At 39.8% G+C, this 13719-nt stretch overlaps 1 protein-coding gene across 1 annotated transcript in view; it reads right to left on the bottom strand.

The window, feature by feature from the left end:
• LOC128232430 (DNA helicase MCM9-like) overlaps window positions 1-13719 on the bottom strand; it is an 81164-nt gene that overhangs the window by 30618 nt on the left and 36827 nt on the right. The window lies entirely within an intron of this gene.

Raw genomic sequence — 13719 nt, 5'->3', positions numbered from 1 at the left:
AACAGCAGAGTTGTAGGCAAAAGGTTTATTATTATATTTATTCACAGGCAGGAGTGTAAACAGGAATAACAATAAATGCCTATGAATATAAAGAAAGCAGTTGCAGTGATGCAAAATTGGCACAAATCACACTTTAATATCTTAATTTTATTATGGTAAACATTCAGTGACACAATTCTGGTCGTTTTCTATTCCGAAAAGTTTTATCTGAGTTCTATTAATCAACAGGAATATACTGTCAAAGTCCACCTTATAACTATCATAGCGATCAGTACCAGTGACATCGCACTGGTATCTCATTGTGCTTAACCTTGAAACCAAGCAGTTTAGGTACCTGCAATTTGTAGTTGTGTTTTGTTTAACCAGTACCCTTTAGGAATAAAAGACATGCTGAGAGAATAAATTATCATAATATATTGTGTCTCAAGGAGAAAATGATGTTTGACCAACTCACCTTCAATATAACAGGGTCATCTACTTGTCAAAACAATTTTTAAAAACAAGTTTGAAGACTGTACAACCAAAATATGTGGACATGTTAAACAGGAACCATTTCACTCATATCACTATGACCTTGACTTTTTATTTAGTGACCTCAAATCAATAACAGTTGCTAATCATGGCCACTAACCCTATTAAAATTGAGGACTGTAGGATTAAACATCTTGGATAATTGAGCAAAACCATTTTTCAACTCAAGGTCATCCCAACCTTTACCATAGACCAACTTAATGAAAGCAAGAGGCCCATAAGGGCCTATGCTCTACTGGCATGGCTCTTGTGGTCATTTTTAATCCAGAGCACGTATGTGTGGGTAAAAGGCAACAGACACATAGTTCACGTTTTGTGTTTGGGTAACCTGAAAATGTTGCACATTCAACGTCTGAGGACAGAAAGTGTTGTAAGCAGATTAGTTGCATGAACTATTTTAATATGTGCCAAGTAAAGGACAAAAAAAATGCTTTCAAAACTGATCTCATGCTCAAAATTTCTGTAGTTTTAAAAATAAAAAAAGTTGGTTGAAAGGTCAAAGTCAAGGGCATACAAGGACAACATTGATGCTCATTTGCAAGACTGTAGACATGGTCTAAATATCATTGCTGTAGCTTTAAAGATAAAAAGGAAGGTCAAAAGGGGTGGGGCCAGCTTTGGCACCAGGGGCATATTTTAACTGATTTGCTTGACAGTCATCATATGATGCTCAACAACAAATATCAAAGGTATGAGCCTTGTGGCAGACTTTGAAAAAAATCTTAAATAAGTCTCTAGAAAACTTGTAACCCCCAGGGCAGTGCCAGTTTTGACCCCAAGGTCATAATTTGAACAACCATGGTAGCAGACCACTAAATTGTGCTTTATTCAAAATATCCAGTGTCTGCATAGCTGGTTCCGACAAAAAGATTTTCAAAAATTCCCAATTAAAGTATACCAAACCTGTGAACCCCGGGGGATGGCCAGGGGCATAATTTGAACAAACATTCACAAGCAATTGTGCTGAGATGGATGCGGGAACACACAAAAAGATTTTCAAACATTACCCAATTTAAGTTTACCAAACATGTGAACCCTGGGCTTGATCAGTAATGACCCCAGGTGCATAATTTAAAAAAACATTTACAACCAATTTTGGTTAGATGAATGCATGAACTACAGACACTCAGAGCTAAAAAATGGCCTTTGGGCTTTCAACAAGAACAAGGCAGAGTAATTCACAAAATCAACTGCAGAACCAAAAAGCAACTTGTCTCCCTTTCATCCTAGCCCTGACTTTACATGTAAACTTGGCTTAAAATAGAATTCGCTCATGCAGACCTGGCTAAAACTAGGTTTGCTAAAAAATAAAGGCCCTTAATCTAGGTATGCATGGTCGGATCAGGCTGGTTTTGGAAAGGAACCGAGCTCTAATGGATATCTAAATACTGTACAAGTTTCATTGAGATACAATCAAAACTGAAGACAGTAGCGTGTTCACAAGCAATTATTTACAGACGCACGGCAAACATACTACGTACACATTACCATCGCATCAGCTCTTCTGGCCTTTGGCCAGTAGAGCTAAAAATGAAGGTCATCTATTTACCAGGACAATATGCAAACAATGTTAGAGGACTCTACAAAAGTCATTCAGAAGTTATTTAACACAAACCGTTTGTTTTTTAATTTAAGGTCAACATGACCTTAACCTCTGACCCAAGGCTTCTAAAAACCGGCAATTTGCCTTGACTGATTTTGACCAAGTCAGACCGATTTCAGTTTCAAAAAGTGTCGAAAAAATCAGTTGGAAATTTTCTCTCTTTTTTTTAATTTCTGTCCAAAACGACTAAGTCAGTAAAAACTGTAGAAATTGTAATACACAAACATTCTTGGGTCATTCACACATTCAAAATTACCCCCAATTAAAGTGTCCTAGTTACCATCAGACCAATGCGACCAGCTGCTTTTTTAGCTACGATGAACTCTTCGATATCTTTTAATTTAGTGTCTAATTTAGCAGACACTAGCAATCTGTCCCAAGACATAATTAAACAAATTATGAGCTTACAGCTATCCTCATTAGGTGTTAATTGTTAATCCACGAAAGGATTAAAATTCCAAATTAATTAACCTAGTCCTATAGGATATCAACAGTTCACGCTTGATTAACTACAGAGTCTGAAAGCTGAGTTCGCCGCTTACGTCATTTGAATCAACTGTAAATTAATGAAAAATTCGTTGTCGATATCAAACTTAAAGCTAGAAGCCCCGATAATAAATCTAGATTATTCAAGATTATCAGCTGAATGTTGACCCACTGTAGTAGCATTAAGCAAATAAATCATAATACTGTTTAACTATTTGTCGTCTGACCGCTTCCCGCCGGCCGCAGTTAATTCGTTTGCAGCGTTTCTTGTTAGAAACACCACAGAACTCCATGAGAATCTCATTTGAAATTAAGTTTGTATCAATTACTCTTGATTCAGCCCTCCCACGAAGTGTCACATCGCGAAAAATATTGACATAATGTACATGTGAAAATGTGTGATATTTCCATATAAACCAAATTATTTGAACAGGTCTTTTTTTTGTCACCGGGTCCAGACCGATTGAGGTTCCAAACTTTTAGAAGCCCTGCTCTGACCCCAAAATCATTAACGCTCTAATGTCAATGTGCATAAAAATTTAAAGCACTAGACAACAAACAAAAGCTATTTACCACAAATGAAAGTGTGACACAGACAAAGACACTGCTCAGACAATGACATATCAAGAAATATTAAAGTTGTTATATGAATGGATTTTCTGATATAAATCATCTAAGTTTCAAACACTGTTCCAGGTTATCGACCCCTGACAACTGTGTACCAACATAAACTATCTCAATTGTTTGACAAAGTCTCAGAATGAATTATTTCTGACATGCTAATGTCTGATCCATATTATCAACTGACAAGTAATGTACTTAAGAATTTCAACCATGAAGTAGGATACAAACAGAGATAAAAGCCGTAGATATGATATTCCATTTGTCATTTCCACTACAGCACTGTTGTGCTGGTTTATGATATATGACATGTGCCTGTAGAATATTTCTAATGATAGAACCAATCCAATTATACAGATATATACAGATAAATTCTTCATTGAGAATCTCAGGTTCTGTTCCTTGATCAGGCGACATAAATCTTTTAATTGACCATTACCTTTGCCTGGCTTTATTTGGGAATTGCATGATTCTAATATCTATTCAAATGTTGTACAAAATTGATAGTTGAAGTTTCATTTCTGGTTTAAGCAAATTGTGTACGATCTTATCTTGTGTCATACATTGCATACAATCTTATATAGTGGTATACTTTGTAAACAATCTTTATCATCTGTCACACATTGCATTGAATCTTATCTTATGTCATACTGTGAAATCATTAATGTTCGTGGGGCATTAATGTTCGTGGTTTTCGTGGGTAGGGTGATCCACAAATTTAAGATCCCACGAAATATAGACCCTTTATTCACTTTTTCAACTGCCATGTTATGTACATACTAGTTTATTCGTTACAAAAGTCGCAGTTTACAGTGTTTATACCTGTCTCACTGTATATTTTACTATCATTGTTTTGTTAATATATTATTTCTGCCTTTAACAAATAATAAACCAAATCAATTAAATATGTTTTAATGAACCAAATGACAGAAGCACGTGTTTAAACGTGTGCTGTAAATGAAAATCTCAAGGTTTACAAGATGTGCGTGATGAGTGTCGGTACTCGATTTTTTTATTTAATGAAATAATTAATGGATTACAGTTGAGGTTACTGAGCACCCAACGTGACAAAGTACAAAACAACGCGTTCAATATATTTATTAAACAAAAACGTGTGAATAAATATTGAAATGATCTTGTTTACTCAAATATCCGCACCTTTTCGGTGTTTTCACAGTTTGCAAAATTCTTAATTGGTATTCAATGGCTTCCCCTATCTGTATTTATCATCAGGGTACATCTTCTTTTATGACCTTAATTCCCAATTAAATCGATAATTGACATGTGTATATGCACGTACCACTATAGCGAGTGTCATAAACCGTGTGACGTAGAAGACGGAAATCACGGGCGAGCACATGGCGGGTATGCAGACAATTTAGGACGATCGCATATTCGATTTTTTTTTCAAAAATGAAAAACAACGAATTCAAGTACCCACGAAATTGTATTTTTTCAGCAAACCACGAAATTTCATGCCAACGAATATAAATGATTTCAATGTATTGCATAGAATCTTAACTTATGTCATATTGCATAGAATCATAAGTTGCATAGAATCTTATCTTATGTCATATTGCATAGAATCTTATCTTATGTCATATTGCATAGAATCTTATCTTATGTCATATTGCATAGAATCTTATCTTATGTCATATTGCATAGAATCTTATCTTATGTCATATTGCATAGAATCTTAACTTGTGATACACATTGCATACAATCTCATCTTGTGTCAAATTGTATACAGTTTTATCTTGTGTCATATAGTATGTACAATCTTATCGTTTGTCATACTTTGCATATAACTTTAATATGTGTCACAAAATGTATACAGTTTTATCTTGTGTCATATAGTATCAGGGTTCCCACATTTTTCTGCAAGTAAAATTCCAGACTTTTTCCAGACTTGTTCAAGGTTTTTTTTTCAAATTCCAGACCTTCTCCCAACCTTTTTTCACTGTTTTTGCAACGAAACTTATTGGCCATTTTAAACAACTTGTTGAATAACATCAAATGTCATTTTAAAAGGGTTTCAAACTCTGGCAAAACCTTTCACTTTCTGAACTTTTCAGACATTTATTGAACTACTTGATTAACATTTAGCATGCTGAATACTATTGGCCTCTGTGACCAGTGTAGACACGGATCAGCTGACATGATCAGGATCTAGGCTGTTTGCTACCTACTATCTGTGAATAGAGCAGTGTAAACCCTGATCAGCCAGCATGGTTTGGTGCCGGCTGATCTCTGTTTACAATACATATTGTTGTAATTGGTGGATAAATGCATGCTAATATAATCACATTAAAAAAGTTTTACTCTCTGAACAAAAACTTTAACTTTCTGAACAATTTTTAAAGCTGCACTCTCACAGATATACCATTTTAACAACTTTTTTTTTTGTCTTGGAAAGAGCTAATTTTTGCGTAAATATCTGCAAACCAATGATAAAGATTGCTGACAAAAGATCAGATCGCAGATTTTCACATTTCCATTTGAAAATTTATGTTTTATGGCTTACTAACAGTTTAAGAAAAATGCATAAAACATCAATTTTTGAACTTAAATATAAAAATCTGCGTTCTAATTTTTTGTCAGCAATCTATTATCACTGGTTTTCATGGATTTTCGCCAAAATTGGCTCATTCCAAAAAAAAAAAAAAAAAAGTTGTCATAACATCCAGTGTCATTATAAAAGAGTTTAAATCTCTTTAAAAAAATTAACATTCTGAACAAAACTGTTTTATGATTTACTTGCATCAGTGAGCATGCAATTCAGCTATATATCTGAACATCAATCTTCATCAATCCATGTTCTTCTCTTCATACATTTGGGTGGAAATGCAAAATAAATGACTTTTTTGCACAAGTTTAAAACTTTTATGACGTCTACTGGCCAAAGAAAGGTGGTCTTCTCAATGTTTATAAATACGACAATGTCAGTGTACACAGAGTATTCACGATAGCTGTATTTAGTCTCAAGGCATCGTTGATAGAATCACACTTTAATAGCAAATATTTGGACTTTAATGTCAGGCTGGTCAGATGAGTAACACTAGGCAGACTAGTGAGATAATTGTAATTAACATCCATGTCTGTTATTGACAGCGTATGTAAGGTGAATTTCAATGAACTGCGGCCAATTTCACGTTTAAAATAACTTTTGATGAATGCAGAGATTGCTACTATCCATGATCAATAGCATACTGTAGACTAGAAAGATCGTTGTAGATAGCATCCACGAGTGTTACTGACAGCAGATATAAAGCAAATCTCGATGAACTGCTGCCGATTTCTCGTTTAATATAACTTTTGAATGCAGACGGCAATGCACACAGCTACTGTTCATGATCAATAAACGCTTACATGTGGTAACAGATACCTTCTTAGTCTCAATCATTCAGCCGCTCTGATCAGAGTCAATTCAATACAGAACGGTATTAGATACAAGCGTCTATATGATCGAGACTAATAACTTTAACTATTTTCGTACCCAAATCGGTTCGAACTTTAGTACTTTTACCTGCTTTTAACCGATTTTAACCCGATATCGCAAAAATCAAGGCATTTTCACGACCAGGAACAGACTTTTCGATATTCCCGACTTTTTCCCGTTTTCCCGGTAGCGTGGGAACCCTGTAGTATGTACACTCTTATCTTCTGTCATACTTTGCATGTAACTTTAATATGAGTCACAAATTGTATAGTTTTATCTTGTGTCTTATAGTATGTACAATCTCATCTTGTGTCATACTTTGCATATAACTTTAATATGTGTCACAAATTGTATACAGTTTTATCATGTGCCATACATCACTTACAATCTTATCTTGTGTCATACATCACTCACAATCTTATCTTGTGTCATATATCACTTACAATCTTTTCTTGTGTCATACATCACTCACGATCTTATCTTGTGTCATACATCACTCACCACTCACAATCTTATCTTGTGTCATTTATCACATACAATATTCTCTTATGCTATACATTGCAAACAATCTTATTTTGTGTCATACATCACTTACAATCTTATCTTCTGTCATACATCAGTCAACCAGCATATATCTCCCATATCTAAGCTACACTGATGGTCTACAGTCAACCAGTCATTATCTCCCATACCTAAGCTACACTGACGATCTACAGTCAACCAGCCTTTATCTCATGTACCTTAGCTACACTGATGGTCTACAGTCCCTTCACTAATGGTCTACAGTCAACCAGCCTTTATCTCCCGTACCTTTTCTACACTGATGGTCTACAGTCAACCAGCCTTTATCTCCCGTACCTTTGCTACACTGATGGTCTACAGTCAACCAGCCTTTATCTCCCGTACCTTTACTACACAAATGGTCTACAGTCAACCAGCCTTTATCTCCCGTACCTTTACTACACTGATGGTCTACAGTCAACCAGCCTTCATCTCCCGTACCTTAGCTACACTAATGGTCTACAGTCAACCAGCCTTTATCTCCTGTACCTTTGCTACACTAATGGTCTACAGTCAACCAGCCTTTATCTCCCGTACCTTTACTACACTGATGGTCTACAGTCAACCAGCCTTCATCTCCCGTACCTTAGCTACACTAATGGTCTACAGTCAACCAGCCTTTATCTCCTGTACCTTTGCTACACTAATGGTCTACAGTCCAACAGCCTTTATCTCCCATACCTTTACTACACTGATGGTCTACAGTCAACCAGCCTTTATCTCCCGTACCTTTGCTACACTGATGGTCTACAGTCAACGAGCCTTTATCTCCCGTACCTTTACTACACTGATGGTCTACAGTCCAACAGCCTTTATCTCCCATACCTTTGCTACACTAATGGTCTACAGTCAACCAGCCTTTATCTCCCGTACCTTTGCTACACTAATGGTCTACAGTCAACCAGCCTTTATCTCCCATACCTTTGCTACACTAATGGTCTACAGTCAACCAGCCTTTATCTCATGTACCTTAGCTACACTGATGGTCTACAGTCAACGAGCCTTTATCTCCCGTACCTTAGCTACACTAATGGTCTACAGTCAACCAGCCTTTATCTCCCGTACCTTAGCTACACTGATGGTCTACAGTCAACCAGCCTTTATCTCATGTACCTTAGCTACACTGATGGTCTACAGTCAACCAGCCTTTATCTCATGTACCTTAGCTACACTGATGGTCTACAGTCAACGAGCCTTTATCTCCCATACCTTAGCTACACTGATGGTCTACAGTCAACCAGCCTTTATCTCCCGTACCTTAGCTACACTGATGGTCTACTGTCAACGAGCCTTTATCTCCCATACCTTAGCTACACTAATGGTCTACAGTCAACCAGCCTTTATCTCCCGTATCTTAGCTACACTGATGGTCTACAGTCAACGAGCCTTTATCTCCCATACCTTAGCTACACTAATGGTCTACAGTCAACCAGCCTTTATCTCCCGTACCTTAGCTACACAAATGGTCTACAGTCAACCAGCCTTTATCTCCCGTACCTTAGCTACACTAATGGTCTACAGTCAACCAGCCTTTATCTCATGTACCTTAGCTACACTAATGGTCTACAGTCAACCAGCCTTTATCTCCCGTACCTTTGCTACACTGATGGTCTACAGTCAACCGGCCTTTATCCCCTGTACCTTAGCTACACTGATGGTCTACAGTCCCTTCACTAATGGTCTACAGTCAACCAGCCTTTATCTCCCGTACCTTTGCTACACTAATGGTCTACAGTCAACCAGCCTTTATCTCCCGTACCTTTGCTACACTAATGGTCTACAGTCAACCAGCCTTTATCTCCTGTACCTTAGTAAAACACTGATGGTCTACAGTCCCTTCACTAATGGTCTACAGTCAACCAGACTTTATCTCCCGTACCTTAGCTACACTAATGGTCTACAGTCAACCAGCCTTTATCTCCCGTACCTTTGCTACACTGATGGTCTACAGTCAACCGGCCTTTATCCCCTGTACCTTAGCTACACTGATGGTCTACAGTCCCTTCACTAATGGTCTACAGTCAACCAGCCTTTATCTCCCGTACCTTTGCTACACTAATGGTCTACAGTCAACCAGCCTTTATCTCCCGTACCTTTGCTACACTAATGGTCTACAGTCAACCAGCCTTTATCTCCTGTACCTTAGTAAAACACTGATGGTCTACAGTCCCTTCACTAATGGTCTACAGTCAACGGTCTACAGTCAACCAGCCTTTACCTCCTGTACCTTAGCTACACTGATGGTCTACAGTCAACCAACCTTTATCTCATGTACCTTAGCTACACTGATGGTCTACAGTCAACCAACCTTTATCTCATGTACCTTAGCTACACTGATGGTCTACAGTCCCTTCACTAATGGTCTACAGTCAACCAGCCTTTATCTCCCATACCTTTGCTACACTAATGGTCTACAGTCCCTTCACTAATGGTCTACAGTCAACCAGCCTTTATCTCCCGTACCTTAGCTACACTGATGGTCTACAGTCAACGAGCCTTTATCTCCTGTACCTTAGCCACACTGATGGTCTACAGTCCCTTCACTAATGGTCTACAGTCAACCAGCCTTTATCTCCCGTACCTTTGCTACACTAATGGTCTACAGTCAACCAGCCTTTATCTCCTGTACCTTAGCCACACTGATGGTCTACAGTCCCTTCACTAATGGTCTACAGTCAACCAGCCTTTATCTCCCGTACCTTTGCTACACTAATGGTCTACAGTCAACCAGCCTTTATCTCCCGTACCTTTGCTACACTAATGGTCTACAGTCAACCAGCCTTCATCTCCTGTACCTTAGTAAAACACTGATGGTCTACAGTCCCTTCACTAATGGTCTACAGTCAACCAGACTTTATCTCCCGTACCTTAGCTACACTAATGGTCTACAGTCAACCAGCCTTTATCTCCAGTACCTTTGCTACACTAATGGTCTACAGTGAACCAGCCTTTATCTCCCGTACCTTAGCTACACTAATGGTCTACAGTCACCCAGCCTTTATCTCCCGTACCTTAGCTACACTGATGGTCTACAGTCAACCAGCCTTTATCTCCTGTACCTTAGCTACACTGATGGTCTACAGTCAACCAGCCTTTATCTCCGTACCTTAGCTACACTTGCGGTCTACAGTCAACAAGCCTTTATCTCCCGTACCTTAGCTACACTGATGGTCTACAGTCAACCAGCCTTTATCTCCCGTACCTTAGCTACACTGATGGTCTACAGTCCCTACACTGATGGTCTACAGTCAACCAGCCTTTATCTCCCGTACCTCAGCTACACTGATGGTCTACAGTCAACCAGCCTTTATCTCCCGTACCTTTGCTACACTAATGGTCTACAGTCAACCAGCCTTTATCTCCAGTACCTTAGCTACACTAATGGTCTACAGTCAACCAGCCTTTATCTCCCATACCTTAGCTACACTGATGGTCTACAGTCAACCAACCTTTATCTCCCGTACCTTTGCTTCACTAATGGTCTACAGTCAACCAGCCTTTATCTCCCATACCTTAGCTACACTGATGGTTTACAGTCAACCAGCCTTTATCTCCCGTACCTTAGCTACACTGATGGTCTACAGTCAACCAGCCTTTATCTCCCATACCTTAGCTACACTGATGGTCTACAGTCCCTTCACTAATGGTCTACAGTCAACCAGCCTTTATCTCCCGTACCTTTGCTACACTAATGGTCTACAGTCCCTTCATTAATGGTCTACAGTCAACAAGCCTTTATCTCCCATACCTTAGCTACACTGATGGTCAACAGTCAACCAACCTTTATCTCCCGTACCTTTGCTTCACTAATGGTCTACAGTCAACCAGCCTTTATCTCCCATACCTTAGCTACACTGATGGTTTACAGTCAACCAGCCTTTATCTCCCGTACCTTAGCTACACTGATGGTCTACAGTCAACCAACCTTTATCTCCCGTACCTTAGCTACACTAATGGTCTACAGTCAACCAGTCTTTATCTCCCGTACCTTAGCTACACTGATGGTCTACAGTCAACCAACCTTTATCTCCCGTACCTTAGCTACACTTATGGTCTACAGTCAACCAGCCTTTATCTCCCATACCTTAGCTACACTGATGGTCTACAGTCAACCAACCTTTATCTCCCGTACCTTAGCTACACTGATGGTCTACAGTCAACCAGTCTTCATCTCCCATACCTTAGCTACACTGATGGTCTACAGTCAACCAACCTTGATCTCCCGTACCTTAGCTACACTGATGGTCTACAGTCAACCAACCTTTATCTCCCATACCTTAGCTACACTGATGGTCTACAGTCAACCAGCCTTTATCTCCCGTACCTTAGCTACACTGATGGTCTACAGTCAACCAGCCTTTATCTCCCGTACCTTAGCTACACTGATGGTCTACAGTCAACCAGTCTTTATCTCCCGTACCTTAGCTACACTGATGGTCTACAGTCAACCAGCCTTTATCTCCCGTACCTTAGCTACACTGATGGTCTACAGTCAACCAGCCTTTATCTCCCATACCTTAGCTACACTGATGGTCTACAGTCCCTTCACTAATGGTCTACAGTCAACCAGCCTTTATCTCCCGTACCTTTGCTACACTAATGGTCTACAGTCCCTTCACTAATGGTCTACAGTCAACCAGCCTTCATCTCCCGTACCTTAGCTACACTGATGATCTACAGTCAACCAACCTTCATCTCCCGTACCTTCGCTACACTGATAGTCTACAGTCAACCAACCTTCATCTCCCGTACCTTAGCTACACTGATGGTCTACAGTCAACCACCCTTTATCTCCCGTACCTTAGCTACACTGATGGTCTACAGTCAACCAGCCTTTATCTCCCGTACCTTAGCTACACTGATGGTCTACAGTCAACCAACCTTTATCTCCCGTACCTTAGCTACACTGATGGTCTACAGTCAACCAGTCTTTATCTCCCGTACCTTAGCTACACTGATGGTCTACAGTCAACCATCCTTTATCTCCCGTACCTTAGCTACACTGATGGTCTACAGTCAACCAGTCTTTATCTCCCGTACCTTAGCTACACTGATGGTCTACAGTCAACCAACCTTTATCTCCCGTACCTTAGCTACACTGATGGTCTACAGTCAACCAACCTTTATCTCCCATACCTTAGCTACACTGATGGTCTACAGTCAACCAGTCTTTATCTCCCGTACCTTAGCTACACTGATGGTCTACAGTCAACCAACCTTTATCTCCCGAACCTTAGCTACACTGATGGTCTACAGTCAACCAGCCTTTATCTCCCGTACCTTAGCTACACTGATGGTCTACAGTCAACCAGCCTTTATCTCCCGTACCTTAGCTACACTGATGGTCTACAGTCAACCAGTCTTTATCTCCCGTACCTTAGCTACACTGATGGTCTACAGTCAACCAGCCTTTATCTCCCGTACCTTAGCTACACTGATGGTCTACAGTCAACCAACCTTTATCTCCCGAACCTTAACTACACTGATGGTCTACAGTCAACCAGCCTTTATCTCCCGTACCTTAGCTACACTGATGGTCTACAGTCAACCAGCCTTTATCTCCCGTACCTTAGCTACACTGATGGTCTACAGTCCCTTCACTAATGGTCTACAGTCAACCAGCCTTTATCTCCCGTACCTTTGCTACACTAATGGTCTACAGTCCCTTCACTAATGGTCTACAGTCAACCAGCCTTCATCTCCCGTACCTTAGCTACACTGATGATCTACAGTCAACCAACCTTCATCTCCCGTACCTTCGCTACACTGATGGTCTACAGTCAACCAACCTTCATCTCCCGTACCTTAGCTACACTGATGGTTTACAGTCAACCACCCTTTATCTCCCGTACCTTAGCTACACTGATGGTCTACAGTCAACCAACCTTTATCTCCCGTACCTTTTCTACACTAATGGTCTACAGTCAACCAGCCTTTATCTCCCGTACCTTTTCTACACTAATGGTCTACAGTCAACCAACCTTTATCTCCCGTACCTTTTCTACACTGATGGTCTACAGTCAACCAGCCTTTATCTCCCGTACCTTAGCTACACTAATGGTCTACAGTCAACCAACCTTTATCTCCCGTACCTTTTCTACACTAATGGTCTACAGTCAACTAGTCTTTATCTCCCATACCTTAGCTACACTAATGGTCTACAGTCAACTAGTCTTTATCTCCCATACCTTAGCTACACTGATGGTCTACAGTCAACCAGTCTTTATCTCCCATACCTTAGCTACACTGATGGTCTACAGTCAACCAGTCTTTATCTCCCATACCTTAGCTACACTGATGGTCTACAGTCAACCAACCTTTATCTCCCATACCTTAGCTACACTAATGGTCTACAGTCAACCAGCCTTTATCTCCCGTACCTTAGCTACACTAATGGTCTACAGTCCCTACACTGATGGTCTACAGTCAACCAACCTTTATCTCCCGTACCTTAGCTACACTGATGGTCTACAGTCAA

Source organism: Mya arenaria, chromosome 4 (assembly GCF_026914265.1).
Source record: "Mya arenaria isolate MELC-2E11 chromosome 4, ASM2691426v1".
NCBI lineage: Eukaryota > Metazoa > Mollusca > Bivalvia > Myida > Myidae > Mya > Mya arenaria.
The sequence above is the reverse complement of the archived record's forward strand: the minus strand, read 5'-3'. Positions and strand labels throughout refer to the sequence as shown.